The 18674-nt window shown below is 34.9% G+C and overlaps 1 pseudogene; it reads left to right on the forward strand.

Moving 5' to 3' along the window:
* The first annotated feature begins 10537 nt into the window (after positions 1 to 10537).
* LOC119542642 lies at positions 10538 to 11234 on the forward strand (annotated as a pseudogene).
* The last annotated feature ends 7440 nt before the right edge of the window (positions 11235 to 18674 follow it).

An 18674-nucleotide genomic window follows, 5' to 3' on the forward strand; every position in this document is an offset into this window, starting at 1 on the left:
TATACCTAGCCCTGTATCTTGGGGCATGCCCTCATGAAGCTTGTTACTGCAAAGGAGAGGCTAAACCTGCTTATAATTGTGCCTAAAAGTCTCCCCTGAGTACCTCTTTGTTGCTCAGACGTGGCCCTCTCTAACTAAGCCAACTCAGCAGCTGAACTCACTGCCCTCCCCCCTACGTGGGACCTGACTCCCAGGGTTGTACATATCCCTAGCAATGCAGGGTGACTCCCGGGGATGAATCTGGACCCACATCGTCGGATTGAGGACATCTTCTAGACCAAAAGGGGGATGGTGAAATGAAGCGAAATAGAGCTTCAGTGGTTGAGAGATTTCGAATGGAGTTGAGAAGTCACTCTGGTGGGCATTCTTACGCACTATATAGATAACCCTTTTTAGGTTTTAATGCATTGGAATAGCTAGAAGTAAATACCTGAAACAATCAAATTGCAACCCAGTAGCCTTGACTCTTGATGATGATTGTACAGCAATGTAGCTTACAAGGGTGACAGTGTGATGATTGTGAAGACCTTGTGGATTGTACTCCCTTTGTCCAGTGTGTGGATGGATGAGTGGAAAAATGGGGACAAAAACTAAATGAAAAGTAGGGTGGAATGGGGGGGGGGGATGATTTGGGTCTTCTTTTTTACTTTTATTTTTTATTCTTGTTCTGATTCTTTCTGGCGTAAGGAAAATGTTCAAAAATGGATTGGGGTGATGAATGCATAACTATATGATGGTACTGTGAACAGTTGATTGTATACAATGGACGATTGTATGGTATGTGAATATGTCTAAATAAAACTGAATTTAATTTAAAAAACGAATAAATCTGTAGCAACTTTGGTAAAGATGGATTTATAGGTGTCTATTTTCTCTATTTTTAGAATATTATTTTTATTCTAAAAATTAATATTTTTAGAATATTCCACACTAAAATTTTAACCATTTTTTAAAAAGAATATATATCATACACCTGAGCCCTCAATGTCATAATTAACTCTTATCAGACATAATATAAACTGGAGTCAAGATTTTCTTGTCTTCAACAGCCAGGCAGATAACATAAATGTGTTATCCACACATGTAAAACAATGAGGAATGTTGGGGCCGGTATTAAACCTGAAGGTGAATGTTCCAATTAAATACTTTCAAACTGAGAATAGTTTAAAGCAATGTGTAAGCGGAATTCCCAATTTGGCCTTGGGCTGAAAGCACTTGAATAGCACTGTTAAAGATCTTCCTATGCAGCTGTAATAAATGCAGTGAGCAAGGGCACAAAATACCTCAGAAGGGCTAATAAGAGTAGTAATAGCAAGAATGAGGGCAGGACCAGCAGAGCAAGACTGAACGATTGCCTCAATCCACAAGCATTTATTGAACCTGTTCGAGGCCGGATATTTTGCCAAGTGCTAAGGTTTCAAAGATGAGTATGAGGCGGTCCCTACTCAGAGTTTACAGTCTAAAGAATAAGTATCGTGAGTTAAAGCAGCAGCAGCAGGCTTCAGAGAGAGGGAATGCTTTGAAATATTTTTAGATGGCAGACATAAAAGAATTGTTTGCCAGGCATAGGTAACTATGGACTACTCATTCCCAAGCAAAGTTGTATATTCCTGCAGATTTAATAACAGCCAGAGATATGAGAACAGGGTTGAGAATCACTGCTCCCCACCCCTCCCCCAATATATTGAAAAGGAAAGTGAGAGAGTCTATAGGATTAAAACATTTGAATGGGCCCATGTACTAATAGATGGGTAACCTTTCAGATTTCAGCTCCTAAAACAACATGGAAAAGAAAAAAAGAAAAAAGAAAAAAGAAAAAAAAAAACAGCAACAAAAATAGACACTAGCAGGACACTGGTAAAAGAGGGCTAAGCTTCAGATCAGTAACACTGTGGCATACATAGATGAGCCTGTTAAGGAAATTAGACTTTAAAAGGATTTCATGTCTGTATTTTGACATAGATTAGATGCCACTGTTGTTTAATTCTCCTGAGAGTCATGTAAATATACCAGACTACTTGTCCCTAATTCCATTGTTCTCAACCCTAAACTTACGTGTGTCAATCAGGTATGAGGTGTTATGCATGCAATTTGTTTCGATTTAAAAAGCACTAAAGTTTTCTTTCTCAAGTGGAAGGGAAAGTGAAGTTATAATTGTATTTCTTGGGGATATGTCATGCATGTTAATATCATCTATCATGTGTTAAAATAGAAAAAGAGAACTGATGCCTTATAGGTCATGAGAAGGAAAAGAATAAGCTAAAGCCCGAGGGTGGGCTCCTTGAGCACTAACAACGAAAAGGCCTAATTGTATCATGTTGCATCTGTCCTGTGGGGGCTGAAATACAAGGAAAAAGTTAACATAATACCGATATTCATTCCAGAAAAATCCCTCAACAACAAGAAACCACATAATTTGACTATAAAGTAACATCAAAAATATTTTAGAAAATAAACCTGAACATGCATCACAATTTAGTGTTCTGAATTGTTAAATCTGGGAAATACCTGCAAAAACAATGCCTTTGCTTCAAATGCTTTTTGCACTTCCTTCAGAATTGGTAGTATATTATTTTGCATATCCTTAGACCAATTCTTCTTTTAGAGTGAATTGTTTTTAATAAACAAACATTACTTAATACCAAATTAGGTAAATACACCAGGAAACTGACAATCTTATGTTACTCAAAAAGCTACCTTTGATGGCAATTTCAAAAGATTTCTACAGTTTTAATCAATGGAAACAGCTCTGAAAAGTATGTATTTATCTGCTATGATAGCTACTCCAAAGGACAGAAAATATAGAAAAATATTTTTTGATATATCCGTTAAAAAAAAAAAGCAGAGAAATAAAAGATAACACAACTTCTTGAATCTGTATACACTATTCAAGAGTCCAGTATAGCTGTGGACAAAATTTTAAAATTTCCCTTTCTATATTGGCTATACGCACACACAAAAGTCAAAGCTTGCTTCCTACATTATACATAAACCAATACGGAGATATGCTGTACATTGATTCCACTGGTGAAATAAATTCTGAAATATATATTTTCATATTCAGATACTCTCCTTGGTATAAAACTTTATAACATTTTTCTGTAACATCAAAGGCTTAATTTCTGAGCTACCTGATACATTAAAAATAATGTATTCCTTCCTTCTTGTAATCCAACTTCCTGGAAAGAACAAATTGGAATGTCTTAATATATTAACTTTCTATTAAAATGCATACAGATTTCTCAGATGTGGGGAACCAATTTGACAGCCATGTGAAAGTTATATCTTCTAAAATGTCCTCTAGTTGATGTAATATGTTTAGAAACCCTGGAAACTAAGTTTGGAAGGAATCTGCCAATATACATTGCTATATATGAGTCATTTCCCTACGGGAAGCTTCTAGGATCAAAGGGAAAACCTTCCCATTTGCATTAATTTATCATCAAAATATTTTTGATGGCAAATAGAAATCCAAGAAATGAGTTTAATATTTATCAATAACCAACGTTTTGACAAAAAGGTAACCATGCTTTTGTTGGTTATTCCATCTTTGAGATAGATAGTTTAAACTAGTTAGAATGTTGTATTTCCAATTACAATTTACTCTGTACCTAACATCCTTTTTTTCTGAGTCTATTGAGATTATAAACATAAGAAGGTTCTGTTTAGAATCTCTCTCAATCAAAGATAAAACACTTGCAATTGATAGACCTAATGCACAGATCTCCACTCACATTGCTGGGAGATTTCTTCTCAAGGACATGCCAGAATAATGTTGGCAGCAGAAGCTGCCCTTAAACGCCCCATGCCTAGAGAATTGGTCTCCTGTCTAACCTGACTCCGAGGTCAGAAAGAATGTCAAAATATTAAAAAAAAAAAAAAAAAAAAAAATTGGCAAAATAAAGAGATATCTTAAATAGAGTTCAGAATAAGGCCCGTAAATGTCACTATGTGTATTATTCTTCTCAAAAATCTGGGTTCTAATGGATTACAAGAGTAGGCTCTGAGTTCAGCCAAATGTCACAACCTCTAACAAGGACAAACTTGCACACACTGCTTGGACAGAGGAAGTACAAAAGTCTACTGAGGCCCAGAAAACAAATAAATTTAACTTTAAAATCCTTTGTTGCCCTCATCATTTTTTAAAAGATTCTGATTAGTAGCATTCAAGTACATCTATTCATTGCTGTTTTAAAAAAATCAACAAAATGTGAAATAGGCTTTTTGGAAAATCTCTGACTGGTATTTGGTAGACACACACAAAAAATTGGATAAATAAATCCAATAATTAAAGAATGTCCTGAAGTTGTTCAGAGAACATCTCTCAGTAGCAAACTGTATTCTGTGTCAAAATATTGGTATTTAATATTTCCGTTTTCATTCAGTAAATAATTAAAAATTACTTTGCTTGGGCCATGATCTATAGCATAGTGTGGTAACAAGAAGATGAATAAGACATGATTCACCATCAAGGAATTCCCCGACCCTTATATAAATGCACACATTCCAAATTACAGTTTAAAACCTCCTGCATTATGATCTTCTGATTGTAATTAAGAGCCTCACCGTAATGACCAAGTCTTGTATTTACAACTCAGTAATGAGTATGAGAGCTGTTGTTGACTATGATGATATGCTGGGTCAATTGGTGCCAAGCCAATGCAATCAATAGTGTTAAGGAAACATGATGGGCTGGTCATAAGGTGGAAAACCCCAGCTTTTATGGGCACATAATCAGAGTCAGTAAATCTGTATGCTCCTGAAAATACCACACAGGCATTTTCTCTCTTTATAATGTTTAAGAGCAACATAGTGATATCTGATGAATGTCATACAAGTGCTTTCATAATTGTTATAATAGCACAAAGGGAGAGCAATAAATTCTCCCAGTGTTTAACAGAGAAGAATTTCAGAAAACATGTAAAGTGGTGACAGAATTTAAAACTAGTAGTATCTGTCAAATCCAATTGGAGGAATTTCCAGTAGCAAAAACATTTTATGGACTGAGGTAAAACAGCAGGAAAATAAGAAACTTAAGAAACTATTGCACTAACCCTCACTGCCTTAAAAGTCAAGTACCACCTCACCTGGAAATTCTTTCTAACTCCAGCACCGCATCTGTGTTTCTATGTTCAGAGATGGCTACGTAGGGCCATTAGCTTATTGTTAACTATTCTTCTATATTTCTTCAGAGACACTTCCCAATAGAGCAATATGGCCAAAGGCAGACATTACCAGGTGATGGTACATTATATCCTGAGCAGTGAGTTCAGATACTGGAAGTATAGAAATTCTAGAAGTCAAGGGAGCAATAAGAATTATAGTTGTCTGTGCCCTGTCTGGTATTATAAACCCGTCAAACTGCTCCAAATTGCAAAAGGGTAACTTTCTGTCACACGGCTAGACGAGCACTTTCTAAGAACAAAGGTTTTCTTCTTTGCCCAGCAGAGCAAAATCAGACAAATGATACAGACATGAGAAATCTTCTTAACATCTCTGCACATCAACAGTCTCTCTTGCTTAGCATCTGAGAAGATTTCAACAGCATCCACAGAGAATTCACTGATCCTGTTTATGCTTGCCAAAAGATCTAGGTAAATATCTCTTGCTAAAGGAAAAAAAAAAAAAACAGCAATAGAAAAAAGAGGAAGAAAAGTTAAAAAATAAAAAGAAAGAAAAGAACTTGAGTCCTATGATAAGAGCTTTTTCCCTCAATATATTAGAAAGAAAATATTCACCAAAATTTAGCCAGAGCAGAATATCCCTAAAATGATCCCTAGAGAGTCAAGTGAAGGACAGAAGCAGTCACAGAGGAAAAGGTATTTGCAACCAGGGGGAGGGCAGGGAAAGGAGGGGTGGTTTTAAGAGACAGACCGGGTTATTATTTATGCCTTAGTATGGCCTGTGTTCCTGAGATCATGGTATCTCAAAATTCCGTACGAAGCGCCTGGTATGTGTGGCTCATGTCTGAGTCTCTACCCCAGAATATGAAAAAAGAAAGCAAAAATGTCCCCATTGGCTGTTTTGGGAGAAGAGCCCCTCACGACTTTCTGCCTCCTGCCCCATGGGTGAGAAATTGTCCTAGATGTTGTCTGAGGAAGCAGAGTGAATGCCTTTTGGTAATAACTTTAGAATTGGGGTTGAAGATTTGGTACAGGGTTGAGGCCATCTCAGGAGAAGAGAGAAAAAACTTCTGCGTTCCCTTAAGATGTTATGTCTGTTTACAGAAATGTCATCAAGCTTACCAAGGATAATATACCTTTAAAAAAAAAATGTTCTCTTTCCAGAATGTGGCTATACTATCCATGTTGCTCTATAAAGGAAGACAATAGATGTTTTGGAAATTCATGAGATAAGTGGGCATGGCTAACAAGCTCATTTAAATCAGGTTTTGAAAGGTTTGAGGAGACTGGGTTACAAGAATAGGATTTTAAAATCAACCTCTGACTTCTTGTATTATCAACAGTGTAGCTTTCTACTTGCCTGCATGTGTGGAATGTCTTTTGGTAGAAATGAAATAAATAGAACAGCCTAGTACCTCAATTAAATATTGTAAAATGGATAGTCAACAATTCCTGCACAACAGGGGAAAATTAATGCGGTTGGATTTGTAGTACTACAGGGAGTCAAAAAGGGTGTGCAATCTCACCCCAATTGATTCAGGCATCCACCCTTTTCCCCTGGCTTCATCAAAGATTAGCAGAGAGGTACTGAAAACTGTTTGATGGCATCTGTTATCTGAACATTTAGAACAAGTGATTGCCATGTTACCGACTTGATGAAAGTACAAGAACTGCTACAAACTAACCAGAAGTTGGCCAACATGATTAGTCATATCCTTGAACTGAGTAACCATCCACAAAAAGGAGCAAATTTGAAAATACCCTGAAATATGCTGGAGATTGCATTTTAAAAGAATGGATGGAAAAAGAAAAGAAAGGATATAAACATTTTGCACAGAATGACTCCACTATGGGGTTTTGGGTAAGCAGAGCATGCCTTATAGACAATTAGACATGAGCTGACCTGGTTAGGCAAATTTCTCCATGAATCACCTGTAAGCAATGAATTTAAAGAATTTTTAGCTCTAAATGTAGAGAAAGAGGGAATTATCATTGATAGAATTGAAACAGAAATTTTCCAGGTATATAGGGCTTCCAATAGAATTCCAATAGAATGCAACATTTAGATTGTAAACCTGAGATGAAGAATTTGCAGCTCTTTGTTCAAAAACAGAAAAACTAATGGTAAAAAAAAAAAAATGTAGTGAGTCATTTCACCCAGGGATTGTGGCAAGTGACTATCAACAAGACTGCAGGCATATCTCAGAAAAAGTCAGTTATAATGACCTTAAAAGTGATAATTACATACGTATCATGTAACAGTGATAATTCTGATGCTTAAAGAGGAGAAAGGCTTGGAACAACTAAATTCCTAATTTACAAATGTAGTGATAATGGCTTGCTGTGCAGAACAGTACAGAAGTGAGGAAACACCCCACTCATCAGAGAGTCTTGGAATTTAAAAAAATTTACCATCACTGAGTTTTTAACTGAGAAAGAAAGTCATAAAAACAAAGCCTCAAAATTCAGCATGACATTGTTCAAGAGAACACTGATTCTTTCAAAGTCCTCTGGAAAACGGTATTAGTTCTAAGCATAATGTTTTAAAACTGAAACAAGCTTTAATAACTGATGTTTACTTCAGCTTCAAATAGCCTTACAGCCAAATACAAGGAACTCATGAAGTAGTCTGTGGAGATCTGGAAAACAGAATAACTAAAAGGCAAAAGAGACAATTTTACCATCTAGAACAATAGTACTGATATGTTCAAATTCTGATGTATATCAATTTAGGTGGAAAAGTTTACAATTCATATAGTACACACTAAACATTAATTCTTAATATAATGCATTTTTATAACTTATAAAAGCAAAATCTAAATAATTAGGGCAGCTTTACTGCAGAAGCTGTGGGATAGAGTTTATTTTACTTAAAATTTTACAATCTATTATATATATAAATAATATAAATATGTCTTTTATATGTCAGAGTTTAAGAATATTTAGGATCATAAAAATAAATGTTTACTTAGTTGGCAGAACATGTGTAATGATTTTGTTCAAGAAAATAGAAACTAATGCTTACCATTTTAGCCAAGGAAAGTTGTACAGATATTACATTTGATGAAGCTGAAATTTGTTTGACAGGAGACATGTATTTTAATATCACTTCCACAGGTTTTTTTAAAATGCAATTTTACTGAGATATATTCAGATACCATACAATCGTCCAAAGTGTACAATCAATTGTTCACAATATCATCATATAGTTGTGCATTCACAGCTATCAATTTTTGAACATTTTCATTACTCACAAGAAATAAAAATGAAAATAAAAATAAAAATAAAAGTACAAAAGGACACCCAAAACATCTCATACCCTCCCACATTATTTATTTACTTTTTGTACCCCTTTTTTCTACTCATCTGTCCGTACACTGGATAAAGGGAGTCTGAGTCACAGTGTTTGCAAAATCACACAGTTACACCATATAAGCTATACAGTTATACATCAAAGATACTGGATTGCTGTCCAACAGCTTCAGGTATTTTCCTCCAGTCACTCTAATACACTAATAAGTAAAAAGGGATATGTATAAAATGCATAAGAATAACCTCCAGAATGACCTCTCAAGTCCATTTGAAATCTCTCAGCCACTGAAACTTTCTTTTGTTTCATTTTTCTTCCCCCTTTTTGTCAAGAAGACTTTATCAATCCCATGATGCTGGGACCAGGCTCATCCCCATGAATCATGTCCCACGTTGCCAGGGAGATTTACACCCCTGGGAGTCATGTCCCAAATAGAGGACTAGGCAGTAAATTTACCTTCAAAGTTGGCTTAGAGAGAGAGGCCACATCTGAGCAACAAAAGAGGTTCTCTGGGGGTGACTCTTAGGTAAAATTATAAATAGGCTTAGCCTCTCCTCACTATAATAAACTTCAAAGCTTGAGAGAATATCACGAATTCCCCAAGTGGAAGAGTTTAATATTTCCAATTTTTCCCCAATCTCTCAAGGAAGCTTTGCAAATACATTTTTATTCTCTGCCCAAATTACTTTGGGATGTATCAGGGCTTCACACTAACCTGTACAAACCAACCAGATCTCCCCCAATTCAAGGTTCCGTGTAATTATGGTGTTTGAACAAGTTGACAATACAAGTTAAATTATATAGCCTGCTGCAGAAAATATAAATTTTCCACCAAATAAACATCTCTTCCTTTGGTCTCACATAGAAGTTGAAGTATTCAAACACAGTCAATATCATCCTTTTCCTTTTAGTCTGGTTTACCTTATTGCTAACCAAGTCCATTTCGTTCATATCTCCAATTAAAGTCTGATATCTTTTTCAGCTTCTTTAACATTTGCTGTATGGGGTAATGCAGACATTCATAGCTGCCGAACTCTGGCTCTGAGTCTCAGGTGTCACACAGGTTCTACAGGTTTTAAAAGCATTCATTAACTTACTTATTAAGTATTTAAGGAGCGTTAACAAGAAAAACAATAATATGTGAATTACCTGGTTGACCCCAAAAGCATTATGTAACAGTCAATTAAGAGAAAGTATGCACAGCATATGCCTACATATGTACCCCAAAGGAAAGAAAAAGGAAGGAAGAAGAAAGGAAGACAGAAGTAAGGAAGGAACAAAGGATATTATTTGCACAGAACACTCAAGATGGCAAGGGTATAAAATCCCTGATACAAATCCAGACATTTTGGAATAGTTCATATAGATTATGATATAGAAATTTAATATAAAACATGTTGAATATGATAATTACAAGGCCTGTGTAGGTATGTTGGAGCAACCATCCATTGTTTGTAACTAGAAATCTTGCACATACTGAGTAAGCAACAGAGACGCGGTGGCTCATTGGGGAATTCTCTGCTGCACAACCCATTCCATGGCTATAATAATGCCATTTGTGCATATTTCCTAAGTGTTTATTTACTTGACACCTGGAAGCATTATTAGTTTTCCAGTTCCATTTATGTTTACCTTTCAGTTTTATGAATACCATTCTCTTCTAAAATTCATGTTAAGCTGAAGAATTTTTAATTTTCATTTCCACATTTTAATTAATGTGGCTGTTTGTATGTGTAGAAGGCACGCTTAAATGTTAATAAAATATATTTGCCTAATAGCTCACGAATAACTGTTTCATATTGGAATCTCTAGCGGTCAAAACGAAAAGTGGGCCGGAGCCTGGGCGGCCTGAGGGTGCAAAGACACTGGGGCGGGAGATGGCGGCAGCTTGACAGCCGCGTACGGGACGTCCAACCCCCCTCTTCTTCGCTGTTGCTGTCACTGGGATCCTTTAGATTGCATGTGTTAGTTTTAGGCCCACCGCCCAGCCACCCGCCAGTCCTCAGGTCCACCGGTTCTCCCTTGCGCCGCCACTGCCCTCCGAATGTAGGCGGGCCAGGTAACTCGCTCTCCCACCCCACCCACCGGCCCGTGGGCCAGGACCATGGAGGATGTGAAGCTGGAGTTCCCCACCCTCTCACAGTGCGAAGAAGATGCCAAGGAATGGACCTATCCTATGAGACGAGAGATGTAGGAAATTTTACCTTGATTGTTTTCAGGCCCGTATTCTTCAAGCTACCCATACTACAGAAACATGGAATAACCTATATAATATGCATAAGACAAAATATTGAAGCAAACTTTACTAAACCAAATTTTCAGCAATTATTTAGGTATTTAGTCTTGGATATTGCCAATAATCCAGTTGAAAATATAATATGTTTTTTCTCCATGACTGAAGAATTTATTGATAGGAGCTTACAAACTGGAGGAAAAGTTCTTGTCCATGGATCTCCAGGAGTGCTGCCTTTGCTACTGCATACATTATGGAAATATTTGGAATGAAGTACAGAGGTGCATTTGCTTATGTTCAGGAAAGAAGATTTTGTATTAATCCTAATGCTGGATTTGTCCATCAACTTCAGGAGTATGAAGCCATCTGCCTAGAAAAATTAACAATACAGTCACCACTACAGATAGAAAGGTCATTATTTGTCCATTCTGGTACCATAGGCAGTTTAAAGAGAACATATGAAGAAAATGATTTTGGAAACATGCAAGTGGTGACTACACTGAGTGGCTGGCTCAAGAACAACATTATAGAAGATGTGAATATCTATTTGGGAAGGAAGAAATACTAGAGACCAATAATAATGTAAAATGGTAAAAAAAAAAAAAAAAAAAAACAAACAAACAAACAAAAAAAAATAAGTAATTTCTTTTCAATTATATGTTGCTTTCAGACATGTTTCTCTGCAACTGTTGAGCAACATTTTAAGAAGATGTTGGACTTCTGCAATAGATGGCATGGATGGTTTTACTCCTTTTTGGGTTTTTTTATTTTTCACTTTACAGTTTTATTATAAACCAAGAATTTTGTACTTGCAAAGAAGTATTATTGCAATAATGCACTTTTCATACTTGAAATCTATTTGTATGACATGAAGTTATTACTTTAAACAAAAAGCAAGTTAGGGGGGATTTTTTTTTTAAATAAAATTTGGGTAATTTATAACAAAAGAAATTACTAAAGTTTGCTAAAAATTCATTTTGTGTTATATATATTACATATTAAAAATAATTTTGCAGTTCAGTTTTGTGATGGAGCCTCTTACAGAAAAATTAACAAAATGCAGGAATCTGCCACATTTCTCTTTTTTAGTATAACTCAATACCTTAATTGTCCTTTTATTTTCCTAAGCTCTTCTTGGTCCTTCATTAATAGTCTTTAAATCATCATTAGCCAATTTTCCTTACTTTAACATGATCCAGTTATTGCTTCCTTTCCTGTCACCCTCCCAATTTGTTTATTCCATTTAAAAAAATTTAATGAACAAAGGAAGATATTTTACTTTACAGTATCAGATTCTCCCCAGAAAAGGATATTGTTAGAAGTTTCAAGTGATTTTCCTTTTTTGAAATATTACTATGGGACGGTTCTTCTGAGAACCTGTTATTTTTGTTTTTGTTTTGTCAGAAATGGTTCTAAATAGAACATAATATACCAGTGTAGCACTTATTGGTTTTTTCACCTAAGTGAAATCCATAAAAGAAAAGTACCTTGCATAATTTAAAAAATAAAAAAAAAAGATAAATACTCATGATCTCCAAAATTAGTATATAGAACAGTGAAAAGTAAGATTAATGTTTTCTGTATTGTTTTTTAAACCATAAAATAGTTTAAATAAAAAATTTTTGGTTTTTAGTAAATTATTTGGAACATATTCATTTTGTGTTATCTTAATGATTCTGTGAGATTGTTCCAGCCCTGATAGAAGCTTTTCTCTGAAAATGCATTTGTTGGGGAAAGTGATTTGTGGGAGACCTTATTGTTTTAAATTAGCTTTTTAAGAAGTTCTTTAAATTGAGTTAATTCAAATTTCCCCGATAATTTGCATTAGCAAACTCACTTTATGAATCCTTGGTTCTCCATGTTTTTATTTATATGTATAAAAATTGTTTTAAGGAAAAACATTTACTATTTTAAGTATGTGATGGGAGGGAGGAGTGTTTATAACATATTATAGTTGATGACTTCAGTGTAGCACAAACAAATCTCCTTTGTATTTCACTTTCCTTAGTTCTCTCTTGTGGTTCTTTACTGATAAGAATGATTTCTATACATTGCTATGCAAGGTAACCTATTACACCAAGTTATTTGCTTTGCTTTCCTATGATATAATAACATAGTAAAAGCTTTTTTACCCAACATAGTGAGAGAGTGGAAATGGATTAAAATGCTTTGTTAATTAAGCATTAATTCCTATTGACCCAGGTGATACTCTTCTGATTTCCTTTCCTTTCTCCCATTTTACCATCCTGAAAACAGCATAGTGTAAATCCCATTGTGGTCAAGTATTCTGTTGTGTGATTATGTCATTTAGTATGGTGGTCTAGTGAAGTCAGGATTTGCATTGGGCGCAAATCCAGTTAGCAAAGTGCCAGATAACATGCTTTCCTGCATATGGATCACTTATTGGACAGGTCAGCAAAGATCTTTGCAATTTAATCATCTCTGATGCTTCATTCGGCAAAGACTCTTTATAATTGCAAATTTAGGTTTTAAAAATGAGGCAGTAAGATTTTTTTATTAGCTTTTTAAATGCACATATCCTCTCTAGTAATCTGGCCAATGCTACAGGTTTGGTTATTGATATCAAGTTATAACTGGCAATTTAACACTTTTTCTAACCAGTGTAATTTTTATGTTGTCACTAAAGTGCCTGCCCAGCACTGTATATTAAAGACAGTCTCTCATAAACACTAGAAAAAGGACTCCCATCATCTCAGGTACAATATTAATGTGGACAAAACATGGAGTTTATTCTTTCTTTCATAGGAACAATGCAAATTTGTTTTCTCTTAGATCCACTTTCGCCTAACACTCAACTAGTTCTTCTGGTAGCTCATCCTATTCTTACTTCTCTTTGCTTCCATTTCTGTGACTCCTTTATATCCACTGATGTTTTGTGATAGTTAAGTAAGATAAATTTAACCAGAGAAAGCCACAGAAGCAAGAAGCTGAAATCAAGGAAACTGGGAAGAGAAGGGAAAGACCGGCAGTTGCTGCCATGTGCCTTGCCACATGACAGAGCTGGTCCAGGATCGCCAGAAGCCAGTCTTTTGGGGAAAAAGCATTGCCTGATGCTGCCTTGATTTGGACACTTTTCTCAGCCTTGAAACTACAAGCTTATGAATTTTTTCTTAATATCACTGCAGGTACATCCAGTAAGGATGGACTAGATGACATGGATCAACCCTTTCAACTGAGAACAATTAGAAAAGGTGAACAAATTATTATTATTATTATTATTATTATTTAATTTGCTTGAAGATATCAGGGCACAAACAAGGCAAGGAAGAATTATGATCCAGGAAAAGTAAACCTGTTCTGGTAAGCTTGGCATCTGTCCATTTTCCATTCCAAAAGAGGCAGCTGAGAGACTGAGAAGAGAAAGGAGAGGGAGATTTGAGATACACAGCGAAGTCCATGGAAAGATGGAGAAAAAGACTGGAGTTACCCTGCCACAAACCAAGGAACATCAGGAGTTTGAAAGATAACCTATTGCCGTACCACTCAAGTATAATCTGCAGACTGGCAACATTCAGCATCACTTGAGAGTTTTTAGGAATGTAGAATCTCAGGCCCTATCCCAGACCTACTGAATCAGAATTTGCATCTTACCAAGATCCCCTGGTGATTTACATGCATTTTCAAGTTGGAAAAGCACTAGCCTACTGCCAAATTTATGTATCTCCTAATATGAAACGTAGAATTATTTCATAATTAGCTATCAAATAAAATCTTTACAGACACCAATTTTTCTCACTGATTCCCTTTGTAAGGTATCTTTGGTATTTTAGGATTATATGGTCCAGAACTAGTACCCACAGTGATCTTGGTGTTCATTCTTTAAAAGTGGCATAGAAAAGGAGAGGCTAGGCCTCCCTATAATTGTGCCTAAGAGCCTCCTCCTGAATGCCTCTTTGTTGCTCAGATGTGGCCCTCTCTCTCTAGCTAAGCCAACTTGGCAGGTGAAATCACTGCCCTCCCCCCTATGTGGGATCAGACACCCAGGGGAGTGAATCTCCCTGGCAACGTGGAATAGGACTCCCGGGGAGGAATGTAGACCTGGCATCGTGGGACGGAGAACATCTTCTTGACCAAAAGGGGGATGTGAAAGGAAATGAAATAAGCTTCAGTGGCAGAGAGATTCCAAAAGGAGCCGAGAGGTCACTCTGGTGGGCACTCTTATGCACAATTTAGACAACCCTTTTTAGGTTCTAAAGAATTGGGGTAGCTGGTGGTGGATACCTGAAACTATCAAACTACAACCCAGAACCCATGAATCTCGAAGACAATTGTATAAAAATGTAGCTTATGAGGGGTGACAATGGGATTGGGAAAGCCATAAGGACCACACTCCACTTTGTCTAGTTTATGGATGGATGAGTAGAAAAATAGGGGAAGGAAACAAACAAACAAACAGACAAAGGTACCCAGTGTTCTTTTTTACTTCAATTGCTCTTTTTCATTTTAATTATTATTCTTGTTATTTTTGTGTGTGTGCTAATGAAGGTGTCAGGGATTGATTTAGGTGATGAATGTACAACTATGTAATGGTACTGTGAACAATTGAATGTACGATTTGTTTTGTATGACTGCGTGGTATGTGAATATATCTCAATAAAATGAAGATAAAAAAATGAAAAAAAAAAAGTGGCATAGAACTCAAAAGACTAGAACCGTGTTACTCAAAATATAGTCCTTGGGCTGGTAATGGTTTGCAATCCATTATCTGTCCATGGTGAGATAAGTACAGAAGTTGAGAATAAGGTTTTGAAACTCATCCTTACAATCTAGATTAAGGAAATAAACAAGCAAGAAGTAAGCTCATTAGTAATATTAGAAATTTTAACCACATTTTATTTATCTATTCATCATGGTTTGGGTTATTTATACTTTTTGGCTATTATGAATAATATGAATAATGCTGCTATGAATATTTATGTATAAGTTTTTGTGTGGACATGTGCTTTCATTTCTACCTTCAAATAGAATTGCTGGGTCATATGGTAACTGTTTAACATTTTGAGGAACTGCCAGACTGTTTTCCACAGCGGCTGCACCTAGCATTTCTACCAACAACAAATGAGTTCCAATCCTCACCAACACTTGTTATTTTCCCTTTCTGGATTATAGCCATCCTGGTGGGTATGAAGTGGTATCACATTGTGGTTTTGATTTGTATTATTTCATTAACTTATTGGCCATTTGTACACATTTTCTTTGGAAAAATTTCTGTTCAAATCCTTTGCCTGTTTTTAAAATTGGGTTATTTGTCTTTCTATGTTGTGTTGAAGAGTTCTTTATATATGCTGAATAATAGACCTTTATTAATGATTTGCAAATATCTTCCCACATTCTGTTGTCTCACTAATTCACTTTTACGTGTAGTTACAAATAAGGAAAAGTTATGAGTTATAGCAAGTTTTTATTAATTACCCAGTTACACAATGTCAGAGAACATGTACAATTTCTGTAATTTCTTTTTTTAACCTAATTTTGTTTATATCGATTATATTTGACATTTTCCATCTGTTGAATCTAATAAAAATTTGAGCTTGTATTTTCAAAAAAGACAAACAATTTAAACAATCATGATTTATTTCCTAGAGTATTTGAATGATCTATGTATGACATAGCACCTGATCTTAAAATTAAATATGTACTCTGGGCACAGAACTTAAAGTGAAATTGTGTCAAAACATAGGAAAACTGCATTTTTAATGTCTATTTTTAAAAGTAATATATTCAAATTGGAGTGGCAGTATATTTACCTTTTAATTTCAATCAATTGGTTCATATTCATTTCTTATCTATTAGATGTTTAAACAGCAGTTACCTTTGTTTATTCATATCTCCTCTAGTGGAAATGTTAAATAGTGAAAGTTTTTGCTATGCCAACTCAACAACTTAACTTTTCAAGCTGAACATTAGTTGGGGGCAGGGGGTGTTTGTGCTTCATCTGAGTTTAGAAGTAATGTCAAAAAATGTTTAGCATGTCCCTTTTAAGAAAATATAAGGTTTCTAATTGTCTTATTACATGGAAATTCAAGTGAATTAGAAGTATTTAACTGCAGTCTTGAATTATAAATTTGGAATGTATATATAAGGATCTCAACTTGATGTAAAGTAAATGAACAGTTACTTGGCAGAGTTTTTCTATAATAACTGTTTTAATCCATAATTCCATAACAGACTTAGCTTCACTTCAATATTTACTTTATATTTGTGCATTGAACCATTCAACAGTACTCCAATTAGAAATGGTAGGAAATATCTGATAATTACTATAACATTTTACTTTTTTATTGATTAGAAAAAATAAGTTTCTAGGGTCTCTGAATGCTGGATTTTTTTTTTTTTTTTTTTGTCTTACTCATCCATGGCAACTAAATGATAAAGAAAAAGAAGAAAAATCACTCAAAACATTCAGGTTTACACATTAGCTTCCTCTCAAAGGGGGTTCTCCTGCCTCACAGTTCAGTGTTTTCTATAGATCAGTAACATTATACTGACATGTAATTGCAATTTACTATGCAGCAAAAAAGATTCAAGAAGCAAAATAACCTACCATGTCGATTTGCCTTTGTATAGGCAAGTGCTTAATTTACTTTTTTAACAAACATTTTTACTTGGATAAAATGCTTATTTGTGTATAGGAATGTCACAGTGCAAGACGCTGCTAGCCCAGGCACAAAGAATTAAATTATTTTGTGAAGATTGGTGGTTGCATTAAACTATTGTGCCATTAAACCTCTAAAAGATTGGAAAGCTCATTTATACTGAAAAAAACAAACAAACAAAAAAAAAATGTGACTTTTGTTATGACAGTTTCTCTATTGACTTAAGTAAAGACAGTGCACTGTGTACTTGATAGCTTTACATATTTGCTACAGATACATCTAGACCTAGTACTGTCCAGAAGAGCATGTTGACCTGGAATAGATGGGAGTTTATTTGTTATTGTTGGCTTGTTTGTTTCAATCTAGCTCTACAAAGCAACTATGTTTAAATTCAGTCATAGCCTGTAATGAAACCATTTTTTTTTTAGTCAAATACTCTATGGAATGCATGCACTCTAATCTCTGTTCACTATAAACAATATCATTTTTTTTTTCACTTTTGGATTGTGAAAGAGCCATATATCAAAGACAGCAATAAACTTTAGTCCCTAAATGTTTTATTGTGGTCCTTTGCCATTAAATACATGCTTTACGAACTTGGAAATTGTGAGGCCAGTGGCTATGTTTGTGTTAGCAGATGTAACATTTAAGGAAATATTTCTTCAATTTTTTGATTAAAATATACAATATAACTTCATACAATAAAAAGTTTTAAATTTTAGAAAATATCTGCTTGTGTTATCTATAGAATTTAAAAGATTAAGAATACCACAAATGGAGATGTGAAAGCTGATAAGATAATCAACTAAAATGAAAAGAAAGGTTGTTGAAATACAGAGTTGTTCTTTTTAAAGCTGCATTTGAAATAGAGAAATAAATCATTAAATTCAAAATGCAACAAAGAATTATGTGTAATAGAAGCAGTAAATACCAGAAACAATGATATAGAAAATGGAATCAGTAATGTGGAGGACAAAACACTTTCCTAAAGTACATAAAGAAAAAAGACATGAAAACAATTCTCAATAAGAGATAGAAATTGCTAATCCAACTAACAGATAATTGATATTTCCAAAAATCAAAATCAATAAAAAAATTAAAATCAAAGCTACAGTGGAAAAATGCTTTCCAGAGCTTAAATGACTCATGATTTCACATCAATAGGCCCTTTGAGTATCAGTATTAGGCTATATTTTCTTCTAAGAAATGAACACCTAGACATAGTTTAGGATATATGATGCCAACAAAAGGAATTTTAAAAAAATTACTCTCTCAAGGAAAGAAATATTATCCTGGCCTCTGAACCAAAAATACTCATATAAAAATGAGCAAGGTCTGCAGTCTTGAGGAACCACTGTCATCTCAATCTCTTCATAAGTGAAAATAGTAAG

Source organism: Choloepus didactylus, chromosome 8 (assembly GCF_015220235.1).
Source record: "Choloepus didactylus isolate mChoDid1 chromosome 8, mChoDid1.pri, whole genome shotgun sequence".
NCBI classification, from domain to species: domain Eukaryota; kingdom Metazoa; phylum Chordata; class Mammalia; order Pilosa; family Megalonychidae; genus Choloepus; species Choloepus didactylus.